The sequence below is a fragment of the Anopheles darlingi genome, chromosome 2 (genome assembly GCF_943734745.1).
Source record: "Anopheles darlingi chromosome 2, idAnoDarlMG_H_01, whole genome shotgun sequence".
In the NCBI taxonomy this organism is placed as follows: Eukaryota; Metazoa; Arthropoda; class Insecta; order Diptera; family Culicidae; genus Anopheles; species Anopheles darlingi.
Window position 1 is genome coordinate 15,732,309 of NC_064874.1, and position 15,349 is coordinate 15,747,657.

A 15,349-nucleotide genomic window follows, 5' to 3' on the forward strand; every position below is an offset into this window, starting at 1 on the left:
CAAACTTGCTGCTGCTGCTGCTAGAGATTGGTTGCTCAACTTCCTTTCATTCCCGTTCGCTCATGCATATTGCATTGAATGAGTAATCATGCTCGGGAGGAGCATCCCATCTGACATAGGCGAAGGCAGCCACCATTAGTATCTGTCTTTTTTTTGCGTTCCTGATGCCACTCGACTGCAGAATGCATCGCTAGCGATACGATACGGCTCTCTCTCTCTCCCTCTGTCCCTCTCGATTTAGACAACGGTCCATAAACCGCCGAACACATAAAGCACACGAAATGATAAGAACGAAACTTTGGTCATGTATCGACATCAACTAGTCCGTCAAACCGATGCGGCCCTAGGATCCTCACGCGCCTCTTTTCCCGCTTCGCACAACTCTCAATATTATATGTTTCTCCCCTTTGTATCTCGGGCCGTGCTAGTGCTAAAACATCTTTTCTGCACGACCAGCACAGCACACGGTCGATGGTGCTCGTTGACTTCTGCACGAAGCACACTGCACACTCCAGAACCAGCACCAGACGCCACATACAGCAAGCGCACCGCAATTCATGTTTGGTAGAGCAAGAAACTTCCAAACGACGGCTGCTGCTGCTGCATACAGACACAGCTGAACGGCCAGCCACAGTAGCCGCAGCCACATGTAGCGTAGCGCAAACGTGGATACAAAATCGACCGGAAAAGGAATAGAAAAGTCATGTTTTTCCCTCCCAGAACATCCCACCACGACCACCACCACCACCACCGATCTAGGACGAAGAAACAGTCCAAACTCTCCCTGTTGGCAGGACCAAAAACATTCGAAACATTGCGAAACACTTTACGAAGGAGAAGGAGCTCCTGTTGGCGCCTTTGTTAGATGCAACTATTTTTGCTGTCCATCGCATCGATATTCCCAAGCACGTACTGGACGGACTGCTACCCGTGAAAAAACACCACATAACACCACCAAGTGTTGGAGATGCTGTTGCCGGGGTTTCTTTTTTAGTAACTAGTGCCAGAAAAAGTAAGAGATCGATTACGTTTCTGGAATGTGAAAAAGAATGCCAACTAGCACGAACCATAGTAGCGCAGATACTACGGACCTGGTAAAACCTAAATTCCCAGTATCGATACTAATGATAAATCAATGAAATGACAGATGGGAGAAACATGCAAAGTTTATGTTTCGAATGATTTAGGCAAAGCAAACCTTACACAAAGATGGAATTAATTGTTTGGGAATCCTTTGGAGCTAAATCTAACCATAAAGACTCCAAAGTTCACAGCCTACTGAAGCTAGTTAAAAGTATTGCACGTGGAAGACAACCCGCAAATCCGGAGTTTCCTGACTGGACGATCAGATTCCACACCGCTCAATGCACTGAGTGTGTATACTACAACCCCTGAAACGAAGGAAACCGGTTCGGTCAACCTTTCTCCGAACGAACTGCCCAGAATCTTCAGAAAATGGGACATGCCATGGGACGTGGCATTCACAGTTTAACAAGAAGAGAAAAAAAAATCCAAAAATAAACCAGAACCCAAACCACCGACGGTTTCTTTCTCTTCGTCGTCGCCGTCGTCGTCAGCTTCGTCATCATCGATAAACGGTAAAACCGGAGCCGTGCAAATCTCTCCCCAAATCCGTCGGAACCGAAGAGAACGGCAAGAAGGCTTTAGCGATAAACAAGAAAGAAAAAACGTGCAGATGGATGGATGAGGATACACAACAGAGAACAGGAGAGGAGAGCTCGACATCGAAACCGAAGACCCAAAAATAAGGGTCTACAAGAGGGGGCAGGCAGAGAGGAAATGAAAAGGGGTGTTCTCCGGATGAAGGAGATTGTTTTCATTTTTCATCTCCTACCACCGCTCCCGGGGTCCTTTTGAGCCCACCGCGCACGCTGCATAAAGGGGTTTGGTAGAAGATCGAATGGATGGCTGGCTGGCTGGCTGGCTAGCAGGATATTATAATCCCGGGAAGTGACCGCACTAAATTTCCATAAGAACCGTAGAACTCCGCCATTTCGTAGAATGGGCGCTTCTCCGGCCCATTCTGGTGTTTACACTTTCGATTTGAAATTATGCACTACCGCATCAGTATCCGCAGTGAGCACTCTTTTGCCAGCCAGTCTTAACACCGGTCAATTCTACCGTGGTGGATCCCAGCTGGGGAGTGCGTGACTTTGCCTTAATAAATAGAGATGAATCGAATCGGTCTAATCGCTAGCAAATGTGTGCATGAAGTACGATATTAAAATCAAAAATGTCCCACCAAAAGGAACGTGGTGTTCCGGCAAAGTAATTTGGCAGAAATGTAGAAGAGAAATGTCAAACAAAACGCTATCGAACATATGAAGGGGAACTCTGGTAGGTGGTACAATCAATGGCAATGCATTTTACGATCAAGTGACAGCTAGGGTATTTATTGTGGAAGAGAATTTGTAAGTTCTAAAACCGCTTGTACTAAAGTCAAACGAGGGGTCGTCAAACGAGGCATCGTGACTCAACCTTGTTAACAGGTTTTAGGTATCCTTTGCTGAATGTTGAGCGTACTCTTCCAATCAAATCTTATCAAAATCGAACACTTCATTCGTAAAACAGAACGACTTCTTTGAATATTAAGGAAACACTTGGATCGCGGACGATGAGTTTATGCCATCGTCCGATAAGCAATTTCCAGCAGCCACTAAGCTTCCGGAGAGGAAAATTAAGAACCAAAACCATCAACAGAAACTGGCAACAAGAACAACGACGATGACGACGACGGCGCAAAACACAGAAACTCGTCGGTTCCGACTGGTTGGCTATTGGGGAGGCTTTGCCGCGAGGAGTCGGACTTTAACGAGGACAAAAATCACTCAACCACGATTCCACGCCACCGCCGTACGATGGGGGAGCAGAAGTTCAAGGTGGTGGACCCCGAATACCCAGACACACACACACACACGGAACGACGCATCTCATCGTGAGGCGCCTTCAAGCACCTCGCAGCAGCACCTCGAAGCAGCAACAGCCACGGCAGCGTCCATCCAAGAAGCCGTCCCTTCACTTTTGCGTTCGCTACGAACAGCATAAACCTGCACCGAATGGGTCGAGATGGCAAGCAGCGTGGTGGTGGTGGTGGTCGAGGGTCGCGGAAGGCTCGATTATTCGGACATGAACTCCGCCGTCCGTTCCGTCCGTTCCGGTGTTCTGACCTTGGTCGGAATCGTTTCGTCTACTTCGTGCATGGCAAGGAACGGGGGACGGAAAGACGAGTCGAGGGAGGGAGGGGGGGCTTTATTGCTGCCCGAGGCTTCACCACAGCAACCGCACCATGACTACCGCCGCCGCCGCCGAGTACCGGATCGCACCTTTAACCGTGGTACATTCACCGATTGTTATAGCATCGGCATCCATCGGCAGGTCGATGACGTCGTTATCGGTACGCGAACAGGTTTGTGGAGAGCGGAGGAACGGGGAGAGGGAGCTATATAAATGCACCATCATCAGCAGCATCGTCATCGCAACATCATCACATCATCATCATCAGTGAGTCATCTTGTGAAGCTGTCTGGAAGCCGACTAATTACGATAATGTCAAAACAGAAAATGGTCTGTAGATCGTCCTAGGGATAGAAGGAAGAATTTCGGCACGTCGCCGTACCGATGCCTTGCGGTGCGCCGGTGCTGTTGTTGTTGTAGTGCTTCTGCCAATGAACTTCATCTTGCGTCTTGGGGTTTTCCTTCCACTCGCTCGCAGTTCACACACAGCCGGCCAAATGTCGCAAACCAGTACCAGACAACTAAACGCTATCCCGCGGTAATCATGCTGGAATCGTGCTCTCTACTGCTAGAGCTTACCGCATGCTGCTTCTTCTACTGCTTCTTGTGCTGCGGCTATTCAATAATCATGCTGCACAGGGCGAACGGGCACCGAACTTGATGAGCAAAGGGAGCAACGACCAACTCCTATACGCGTTCCAACCAATTTACCACCAGCAGTGCTGCGGCTGGTGCTACTGCAGCAGCTGGCATGCGGTGCCTGTGATGACACTCGGGACTGCGGGACTTCACAGGGACAGCGCGAGTGCGAGGAAGAGTTGCTGATGACCAATTGAAGAACAACAGCACACGCTCGATGGCAATATTTGAATAAATAAAATGTCAAGCAGGCAAAAGGCAACAACGAGCCAACATCAGACATCAGACGGACAGAATGGAAGAAGAGTGAAGGACGAGACTTTGGCGAAGATCAGAAACCCCAAAAAACACTTCGTCTTCACTCGCCGCGGCACAAGGTGCAGAGCATATGGTGCCCGTTTTCGATTGTCCCAAGTCAAAGGGGGGGCAACAAATGGTAAATGGTCCCTCCTCCTTCCCTTTCCACTTTTCAACATTTGTGCAAAGAAGTAAAAAAAATCTTGAAACAATGTTCTCTGCCTTCATTCAGTTCCTTCAGAGACCTCCTTCCCTACCAAGAGCGGCAGCTGCTGCCTATAGCAATGAGCACAGAGAAGAGGAACCGGCACACCACACCTCCAGCGGTGGCAGCACGGTAAATTGCTCAACTCTGTGAACGACTGCATTTGTTGAATGGGATTGATTGTTGAATGGCGAAGGGCCCTACGGTGAGTTGCAGTTGAAATTTTCACGTCCGCTACTCCGCAGGGAATCGCCACTTAGAGACGCTCTGGAAAGTTTGAGTCCGACACACGCACACGCACACAGCGAGAACCGAGCACCGGGGCGACATAACATAAAGTATTGTCCTGATTGAGAGACCTTTGCTCGAGGCAAGCGGCCGGAGGGTTCTGGTTCTCTGGTTTCGTGACGGTAACATGAGAACTGCAGCAACCATACACACACACACAGACGAGAACCGGGCACAGGACCGGGTGAGGCATGCGATCGGTCGAAAGTCCTTCAAAAGGAAGCCGTACCACGTATCGCTCTCTTTTTCTTTAGTGGGAAGCCCCGAGCTACCGGAAGCCATGCTTCTGTGGACCTTCTTTTTACCGGTGGTTTGGTGAGTTTGGTTCTGTAGCTGAGGTTTTCTAGCATATAGCACAACACCGTAGAGCATAGAGCGATTACACTCGAGCCCCTATACTCTCAAGAGGCCGATTCTTCTAAAGTTCCGACGAAAAACGATCTGATGTGAACACTATGTCTGACCTGTGAGGATCTACTATTTGGGGCTTGGTCTCCAGTTGCAGTAGCAGCAGTAGCAGCAGCAGCAGCAGCAGTAGGAGTGGCTGCTGAACTCATCCAAACCGAAACTAAATTCATTAAACCGTCGTTCCGTCCGGGACGAAGCACAAAGTGTGGCTGCTAAGGAATTTATGAAATATGCACATCGTACATCCTTTCTATCCCAACACCCCAACCATGGCGACTGGCGCTTGAACAAAATTGATCGTTTGTTGTCTGTGAACTCTGTGTTCTGTGCCACGTGGCGAGCCAACCCCGAACACAACTTTCTCGAGCCGGGCCGAGTGAAGAAATTGATTTCCCTTGACAGTCCGGAATTTCATTTTCTCATTCACCGTGGGTAGTGGCTGCTACTGCTGCACATTAAACTGATAACCACCCTGGTGGCTGGCTGGTGTGGTCCCCGGACGGATGAACGGATCGTCTTTCTGACCTCCATAAACGTCGAGCAAAAGTCCGGGCACGGGCACGGACTATAGGGGCACGGGGAGGTCCTTAACCTGCGCTGCGCTTGTGTCCGCTAGGCAGAAGCTACCTCTTGCCATCATGATTTTGATTTGGTGCCAAGAAACAGACAGCAGGGCAATCGCTCGTCTGGGTAGCAGCAGCACCAGCAACAGCAATTTACCGGGTGTAAAGCAGAAGAAATCAATTCTCTGCACCGACAGTATAGAGGGCTGTTTCGCGGTAGATAAATCGATTCGCCAGTGGAGCGAAGAAACCACAGAAGTGCAAAACCATCAGCCACTGTTCAGTAGCCAAGTTCCAAGTATAGAGTACTGCGTCGATAACTGAAGGTACCTCAGTTGACAACTATTCAACGGTATTGCTGCGGAGTGTTGATTGCAGAGGCAGAAAACGAGGTCCGCACTATAAAACTAACTTTTCAATTCCAACCCATAGACCCAAAGTCCATCGCAGAGTGGCCAGTTGCTGACACTTGGAAAGTTTCCTATACCAACGTCTACTGTTTCTCCTTTCTGGCCTGGCCAGAACCGCGACATGCCGGGCGCCGAATCGCACAAATCGCGGAGAGATAGGAGCTATTCACGAACGAATGTCACGCACGTCAGTCAAAACTCGGCTCATGAATAATTAACGGCACACCCTCGTTCGGTGTCTCACCGGCGACCGCGAAGAGAAGTTTTGTCAGCTTCCTGGGCGAATGGACGAACCGTGGACGGCTAGCGGATAGGAACTTTGGATAGTTTTCCATCAAAACTAATCGCTAGCGAAGAAACAACTGCTGGACCAACTAACTGACAGGATTAGTACGCGCCCGCGTCCGTCGTGCTGATGATGAACTACTCTCTAAGCTCGGAGTGAGCTTATCCCTTGTTCGAGCAAAGTCGCACTCATCCATCATCGCAGCTACATAAGCTGACTGAGCCACCGGAAGGAAACACAAGGACTTACGGTAGGCTTATATGGCTCGCAAAACTTCTCCAGAGACATGGCCCGTGGGGGAAGGACATAACACTAATCCTGAACTTTCGGAGCAACTTCGGAGCCCACGCACATGGTGAGTGGCTTTCCACACACACACACAAAAAGGGAAAAGCTCCAGACACCGGTAGGACAAGCCCAGACAAACGATGGCCCATGTCGTCGCATCGCAAAAAGCGCTTCTCTCCGGAGCGAAAGGCGATCCTCCGGTCCTTCGGTATCTTCACATTTCTTCTACCATTACTACAGGTCCGCCGTAAGTGGACAGGCGCGCTACAAGCACAAAACAGACGCCATCGGTCGTCGTCGTCGTCGTCGTCGTCGTTGAACATGGGGCCGACCGTGCACTGATGATGCACGCCTCCGGATTAGGGGTATTCCGGTCATGCGGAGAAACACACCTGAAGAGTAGGAAACTGACATGGAAGAGGCGGAGGCATGACGGAGCGACCGAGTGCCCTTTTTGTTTTCCTCGATCTGCATTTCATTTAGCTCCTTTCGTCTTCGGTTCTCTTCGCCTGGTCTGCTGCATCGTCACCTCAAAAACCAGAACACGACGGGGAATAAAAACCTGAACCCGACCCGAGGTCGCTCTGGGTCTGGGGGGAACGATGCACAGCTGCTGCTGCTACTGCTGCTGCCTCTGCCGAACATATAGAGGAGCAGGAAACTCAGACCGAAAGGAAACGAGTTGCAACCCACCTGGTCGAAGGTGCAACCGGCCGAGGTGCTTTCGGGGAAAGTGCAATCTCACAATCCGCTTCCAGAGGGACACCAGGTGCTGGCTGCTGCTCACCTGAAGAGCCCCCAGATGATGGCAATTTTCATCAATGCGCACACGGTGCGTTCATGTCAGGGTCAGGTCGAAACGTCCATGAAGGATCTTTAGCTGCCGCCGCCGTCGCGGTGTGCTCAGCTTTCCCTTTGCTCTCGTCGTAAAATGTGAGCCCAACATATAACCTTTGGTGGTATCAGGTACTTTCTGTTCGGAATCGGATCCGGATCCTCCAAAAAGTGGAAGCAAAGATAGCATGTCTACAGGTACAAATCCTGCGCTCTGGATACATTAGCGACGCAACGGACGAAGAAAAGATGATGAAAGGAAGGAAAACACGAAAAGATCGATAGCTTCTCATTGTACAAATTCCTCAAGCTCCGCAGCATCTTCGGGAAGTTCATTCAACAGAGTGACCATCGCCAATCGATCATCGGGTTTCTTCCACTCTGCAGCAGGATAAATTCAAAAGTGCCCTAAAATGAAATCGAAATGAGCTGAAACAAAACTGTAATATACTTGTGTGATATCTGTTACTATAAAAAAAACCCAACCGCATCGCAGACACGACGGCACGGCACGGAGAACCACAGAATGGAAACCACCTCGACCTCGATCACTATAACTACCGCAGACACGTGCACCCGCATGACCATGAGGGCATTAGGGCTAAAGACGACTGCATATGTGTGTGTGTGTGTGGTGAAGGGATGCGAGAATCATAAGCTTCAATCAACAGTTGATGATGATGAGGAGGAGAAGGAGGATGCTAGTGACGATGATGCCGCGTACCCTATCGTCGCCATCGCCATCGTCGTCGTCGTCGTCGCTTGGCAATGATCATCATAATAAGCATTACACAAAGCGCGGAAATGAAGACGTGAGTGGCGGCCACGGGGCACACGCCAAATGCAAGTGCTACTGGCGTACGAACGTTCGCCGCATAAATCGCATCGAGAAACGGAAAACTTTGGCCCGACGGATTCGGAACGACAGATGCCTTCATGCAGTGCCATATGCCAAGCCGAGGAGGAAATGCTCCACGTCGCTAGCCGCCACCAACCAACTGCACAACAACTGAAATTGCTGCTGCTGCTGCTGCTGCTGCTGCTGCTGCTGCTGCTGCTGCTGCTACTAGCTCAACCAAACAATGGCAACCTTCACGCGAAGTAAAAAAATACCTCATTTCATGCTGTCTAGATGCTGGTGATGAAGCCGAATTGTCATTGAAATGGGTTTTCCATTGCCAGTAGTCGGTTCTCTCTCTCTCTCTCTTCAAAGGGGGTTTTGGCCTTGCGACGACGGATGTGTGGTTTGGAGGGTGGTGGTGCGCTTTGTTAGTTGGATAATTTTCCGCCACTGCTGGAACTGCTGGAGTAGCTAATGAAGTTGCTCGCGAAGCGAACACCGTGTGGCCCTGACTTCATTGCGGTGCGATCATTAGACGGTTCGCTGTTGAAGTTCCTCGATTGAAGTGTCCTCGACGTTGTTGAAGCAATGGTGTGTGAGGGAGGGGGAGGGGGGTCTATTACCTCGCCGTAATCAGCGAAAAGTGGCCAGCATGTTTAGCATGGAGCAAACATTAGCCTATCGGAACGGAGCGTTACTGCAATCCAAACATTCATATGTTGCTTGTGCTGGTGTTGCTATTAGACACAGTAATACACCCTCTCCCCTATCTCCTCGGGCAGCATGTGATGACACAGCGAGTATAGTGTCCACATTGGCGACAAATGGCCACACTTCGTTCGCAGATTGCTACAACACCATGACTGTCCATTGCGCCCGTTACTAACACACACACACACACACACACACAAGGGGTGAATGTTGCGCTCCATTTACAGTTCCCTACTAGTGGTCAGAGCGGTTGTAGTACCCGGATAACCGGAGCAACCACGACCAGATCGTGTCGAGCACACGCAGATGACCACCACCCGTTCCTTTTTATCACTTTCGTTGGATACTTTCGAGACTGCCCTAGCAATTGAAACAGAAAAAAAACCCAATCGCAGGTACTTCGTGGTTCATCCCAATGCGGGATGATTCTGCTCGAAACACTGGAGTATGCAACATGATTACACCTCTAACCACACACGACAGGCGTCGAGGGAAACGGGGCTGCGGAAACGAGAAACCGCACGACCAAAGCCTCGTGTCAATACTACTATCCGCGACCACCGCGTCAAGGTTAGAGTGTTGTCCGTCCGTGGTTGTCGGGTTTTATGGTCCCCTCTCTGTGGTACGACGAGGCAGGTGGCGGCATCAAAATGCGTGGCTTCGCAATCATCAGACACACCACACATCACGTTGGAAGGAAGGGGTAAAGTTTTGCACAAAAATGCATTTACCACCACTAAATGGCAAATGAAAACAAAAAAAATCTTTCTCGATGGCTCCGTCCGCTAGGAAGTAACGTGTGAACTCGAAATACCTACTCCAACCACCGGTAAATGCGGGACTGAGGCACTCTAGTAGCTAAGGTTCACCGAGTATCATTTCCACGAGGCCCACTCGAGTGACCCTCGAGAGCCCGGAGTTTTAATATAGCGGCCAAAGCGTAAAGTGATTACCACTGGCCACGTGTGTGCCACAGAGTTGCACCCCCACCGCACACACCTGACGCGCATATCATTGCCAGCTATGCACCACCGACGATGACGACGACGATGACGGCCACTGGTGCTACTACTACTACTACTACTACTCCATCGCTTATTTGCGTCTCGACGGGGCGTGCATGATCCGATCGTACGTTCTTCAACGAACAGAATCGCCCACGGATTGGAACTAACTGGCGCGGTTGCTGGCTGGTCAGCAATAAAAAAAAACATTGATAAACATACAGGAACAAGTTTCCATTCCCGTTTCCAGCCCGTTTTGCTTGAGTCGTTCGGGGCGATGTCGTTAAGCCGCTGACGGGAACAGCGAATCGAAAGTACAGTTTTATGCAAAACATTCGCTATTGGTGCTGAATTATGTTTTTGTTTACAAATGTTTAATCGAAAAATGCGGATTTGTTATACTAAAAAATCGGTGTTCAGCTATCGGTAAATAATAATAAACTGTAAAATAAACGCACCGTCATGATAAAACGGTTTTCATGTGCGAATGATGTTAACATTTCAGCTACAAAACGTGGATGTCGCTGAAGTTGGATGCATTGACAGATGGCTCATCGAAGTAAGCCTAGCCTTTGTGTGTCGCAAAAACTATCGCAAAAACTTCATCGCGCACGCACCATGTGTAATCATTCAATCCCCAAAGGCAGATAAATTCAAATGAATATCATCTTGCGAACGTGCGTCTAAAACGACACAACCATGGTTTGGTAAAAAATAGCACGGAACGCCATCCACGGCGCTTCTAGTGCCACCTTTCCAAGTGAACGTACGTACGTACGGGTTCACAAATGCTGCCTCCTACTGGTTGGTTGGCTCAATTGACACACTTTTGGCGAGTTTGGTAAGTTTACTATATGTATATTTATCTATTTATTGCCCTTCCAGTATGTGCTGTTCGTGTGTGTGTGGAGAATCGCCAAGTAAGAGCCAACGTAAACGGGTACGTAAGAGATGTCCGTACACAGTGCTGCTGCTGCCTCAGGTGTTTCTTCCCACGTGTGCACGAAACGCTGAATCTATTAGCACACAACGTGAGACGGCTCTCCCTTCCTGTCACTCGGTGTTTTACAGACCGTCACAGACACCTCCACAATGTTCACCGCCTTGCGCCCTGCGGTAACTTACAGCTGGCAAGTCCCATCAGTGCGTGCATACGCCAGGACAGGCGTGAGTCATTAGGTCATGGATTCGTGGCTAAAGAAAAGCATGAATTGTATGCTACGAAAGGAGTGAATCATGGGCCTTTTCCCTCGAAATTTGCCACGGAGCGATGACTCATGACAGCGAAAGCATTGCGTTGACCACTTGCACGAGGCAGCACGGAACTAACGCAGAATGATCTCGATCACCGAAGGCTCTCACTGGCGACGATCGCAGATGAATCCACGAACGAAATCCTTGGTGTCTTTAGGAGGCTGTCTGCAGCGGTTTCAAGGTTTTTGCTACATTCCTTCTATCTACCAGCTGCGATCACGTCGTCAGCTCGGGATCGTCCGGTTGAGACCGCTTTTTGCTTCAACCGAGGTACCGCGACGGAAAGGAAGTCTCAACGTAACGCTTTCTCACCTTCGGACCGGGTTCGCGGCACGAGGTTCCAAATTATAACTGACCATAGATGGATGGTAACAACGATTAACAACCTCGACATGGGTTGTAGGCATCATGGCGCGTTGGGCGGACTTTGAACCACCGAGAGCCTTGGTACCTCTCCTGATGCCATGCCTTACGTTCGTTCGTTTCGATGCGCAGATGGAGCGGGATGATGATGATGATAAACTTCGAGGTCGATCGCGACTAAAGGGTGAGGCCTTCAAATGCGCGTGGAACGCTCCTTCGCGGACATCTTCGTGCTGAAGCCATCACCACATTGTCCCCTTTTGCGCGTATAAATAGAAAACACAGTTCAAGGAGGAAGAACTTTGAGCCAGCAGCCAGGTCACAGAATCATCGACAACGCACTGCGCTCCCATCAACGGTGATCGATTATTTTGAGAATCGCTGGGCAGCGACAACCAGGGCTAACCTAAAATCCCGGGAAAACAGGGCCCGCCGCAGCTAAAAGTAACCTTTCCTTGGCTTTCTAGAGCACGTTTCCGGTGCCAATGGCTATCATATCCCCGGTCTATCAGCATTAAAAAGCATCATTCTTTATGTTGGAACACACTGCGTCACAATATCGGTTCCATGCTCTGGCCGTATATCTGATTCCTTCTCGGGCGTTCTTCACTTCGCTTCCGGCAACGATGCCCCATACAAGGGCTACCAAGAGTTCGGGGCAAACAAAGTTTTTGGCATTCTCGGGACTTCCTTGCGAGAGACGGGAGCACACGGAACGCGCGTGTACTTGACATCTTCCTGGAGGCAGAATGAAAGGATGATGTGATGGTCCGGATGGCGCAGCAAACAAGCTGCCACGTCGAAACAAATTTTAGGCACTCTCTTTCTCTCTTTCTTGGTCACTAAGGAACACTCCATACCGAGGGACCAAGGGTTGACACGCGTACTGTGCGCGTGCCCGCGTGCCACCCTTCACACACCTCATCGTGCTACGAAAGGGGAGAAAGGTAGTGTTCTCATTAGAGTGCTCGCTGATCGTGGCAGAAAAGAATATATACTCGTCTGCGTCGCTCCGCACACGTCTCCCCTCCTCGGGGTGGGGGGCCCGTCACTCAGTTGGAGGGAAGGAAATGCGAAATAAATCCGTCACAAAGCAGCGTAGTACAAAGAGCAACGGGGTGATGCTGGTGATGGTAGTGGAAGCGGTGCTATGAAAATAGCGATGAATAATTCCGATACATCCGAGCGCGAGCGGAATGGCCCCATCGCACCGGAACCGTGTGGATGTGGTGCATGCAAACCAAGCGCATCGTACCGTTGCGAGCCCGCGAGCGGCGCACAACCCCTTAAGCGCGCGCGCACACACACAGGGACAGAGCAGATGTGGCACACGCGTGGGGATGGTAAAAAGCATTTCCGTCGCTTTGTTTAGCATCCCCAACCCGGTCAGAGTGGACTACAGAGAGACAGAAGACGACGCTTTGGAAGATTTGGAAACAAATACGCAGCCTTGGAGAGCTGGCTCGCGATGATGATCCCTGGGCTAGAATGCAAATCCTCTCGCCGCGCTTATGCTGGATTCGATCGGATTGTACCATTCTTTCATGTGATAGGGTGATATGTTTGCGTTGGAATCATTACTGCCTGTTCTATGCATCGTAGTCCTACAATAGGACGTTTTCCACTCAGCGTAATGATGCAATGGTTCCTTCCTGCACAAAAGACAAGCTCGTCACCTACTATTGGCTTCGCTTGTGTGCTTGTGCGCTACTGTATCGCCTTCACCAGAAGCATACCAGCTTCTCTTTGTTGCTGGCATCCATTATCTTCTTCTACGCCGACCAAAAAACCAGGTCACACCCCGTCCATGCTCCGCTCCGAAAGGTGCCCCTTGTGTCCTTTATTGAAAAAGGCAGGGCTCGCTGCTGGCTGGTACTACCAACCGGCCTCAAATGGGTTTTTTGTTTTCGGTATGCTTTTTTAGGACAGATGATCGCGGAAGCATAAAGGTGAGAGAAAGGAAAGGACATTGAAGGAACTTGGTTTGGGCATTGACGATGGATGTCGCTCAACGTTCGGTTTCTTCTGAAAAGACACTCGCTGTATTGTCAAACAGAGTAACGAAGGGTAAGACAACGCGGAGCTTCAGAGAAAGCCTTTGTTTTGCGCTTTTTGCCCTTTTCTTTTACAGCATGAGCTTTTACAGCATACTTGGTAGATAGGCAAACGAGAAGGCATCGGTCGCATCTAACACCCGGAGAGGCATCCTTTGTTGATGGTAGTCTTCACGTGGAAAATCTGAACTGGAGACACATTTTTCTAAATCCTAGGATTCCTTCTTGGCACACTAGTTCCAGTGAGAACCTGGGAAGTTAGTGGCTAGACCTAGAAATGAAAAGTTCTTGAAGCCGCCTCGACCGAGATTTTCCCTTTCAATCACAACAGAAAACATCACAAATTGCCACGCGGTAATAGAGATGCAGTAATCCATCTACTCCTTCTCCACATCCTCCTACGCAATTCAAGGTGTCTGCAGTGTATGGAGCAGTGGAGATGGAGCATGTTGGCCGAGTTCAACGGCTTTGATCTAGACAGCGCAAGCCGAACAGTGGCCAAGGGAATCGAGGAAGGAAATCGCGTAAACTCTCTCGCCACTTTCCTTCATTCCTTTTCTTCGTGCCTTCCCGTGTGCGTAGTGTTTCCATGCTGTAGTGCACCGCGTCCGAGACCATTCCATCATTCCATCTCCGTTTTCCATTTTCTTCTATAACTCGTTCGCTTCCCTCCCTTGTCTCTCCAGCCCTAGGCTTCAAGATAGGCCAAGACTCTCGGGACTTGCGTGTTTCAAGCGATCATCGCACACTCACGTAATCTCTACTTCGTCGTCGTCGTTCCGTCATCGTAAAGCGAGAAAAGGGAAGCTAAAATGGAGGCCAAAACAAAAGAAAGATAAAAACGAGCGTCCATTTGGTTGGTGGGGGGTTGAAAGGTGGTACGGAGGAAGCAAAGAAAAGCGAAAAATCAACCCATCGCCTTCTTGCACTCCTCTTTTTCTCTCTTTCTCTTTCATCCGTCTTACTTTTCTCGTAGTACACCGCAGAGAGCAAGTAGCACTGCGGCTTTTAACATACCGGCCGCATCATTTTACTTTCGTCTAGTGTTTGTTTGTTTCGGCACTCGCGTTTATCACATTGTTGTTGTTGTTGCAAGGCAATGACAACAATTCTTAGCGCCATCCAAGTAAACTATTGAAAGGGTATTACAAATTAAAACTCTATTTCAATTTGCAATTCCAGCAACTCATGAACGAAATGTTCCATTACCAGTATGGCAATTGTTTCAATGTTAATAAACAATGTTAACCGGATAGTGGTGTAACCGTGTTTCTTAATTCGCATTTCTCAAGCAAGCGCCGTTTTACTTTCGCACCGTTGGAGGCCATTGGAGGCCAGAGCATGAACGATGCATTGTTTTAAAACATGGCATGCTGTGGCGCTACAACAGCAGCAGCAATAGCAAGCGGTGCGTTAAACGTGGAGACACGATGGTCCTGTATCAAAGAAAGCATACACAGAAGGAGCATACGGAATGAGTCGTCAATGGTGGCTGCCGGAACTCCACAAGAACGCGCTGTTGTGCACGCTGATTGATAATGTTTCATTTTTGGCGTGATGATATGAACACCAGTGGTCGTCGGCAAATGGAACATCAACAATGCGTGAGTGGTGCGATGCCCACATGGTACACGCCCCGGAACATACTA

General features: G+C 49.6%; 1 protein-coding gene across 8 annotated transcripts in view; it reads right to left on the minus strand.

Annotated features, from left to right (window-relative positions):
• The window catches only part of LOC125950980 (RING finger protein 44-like), a 50,969-nt gene that overhangs the window by 34,146 nt on the left and 1,474 nt on the right, over window positions 1-15,349 (minus strand). The gene's annotated exons all lie outside the window — the stretch shown is intronic.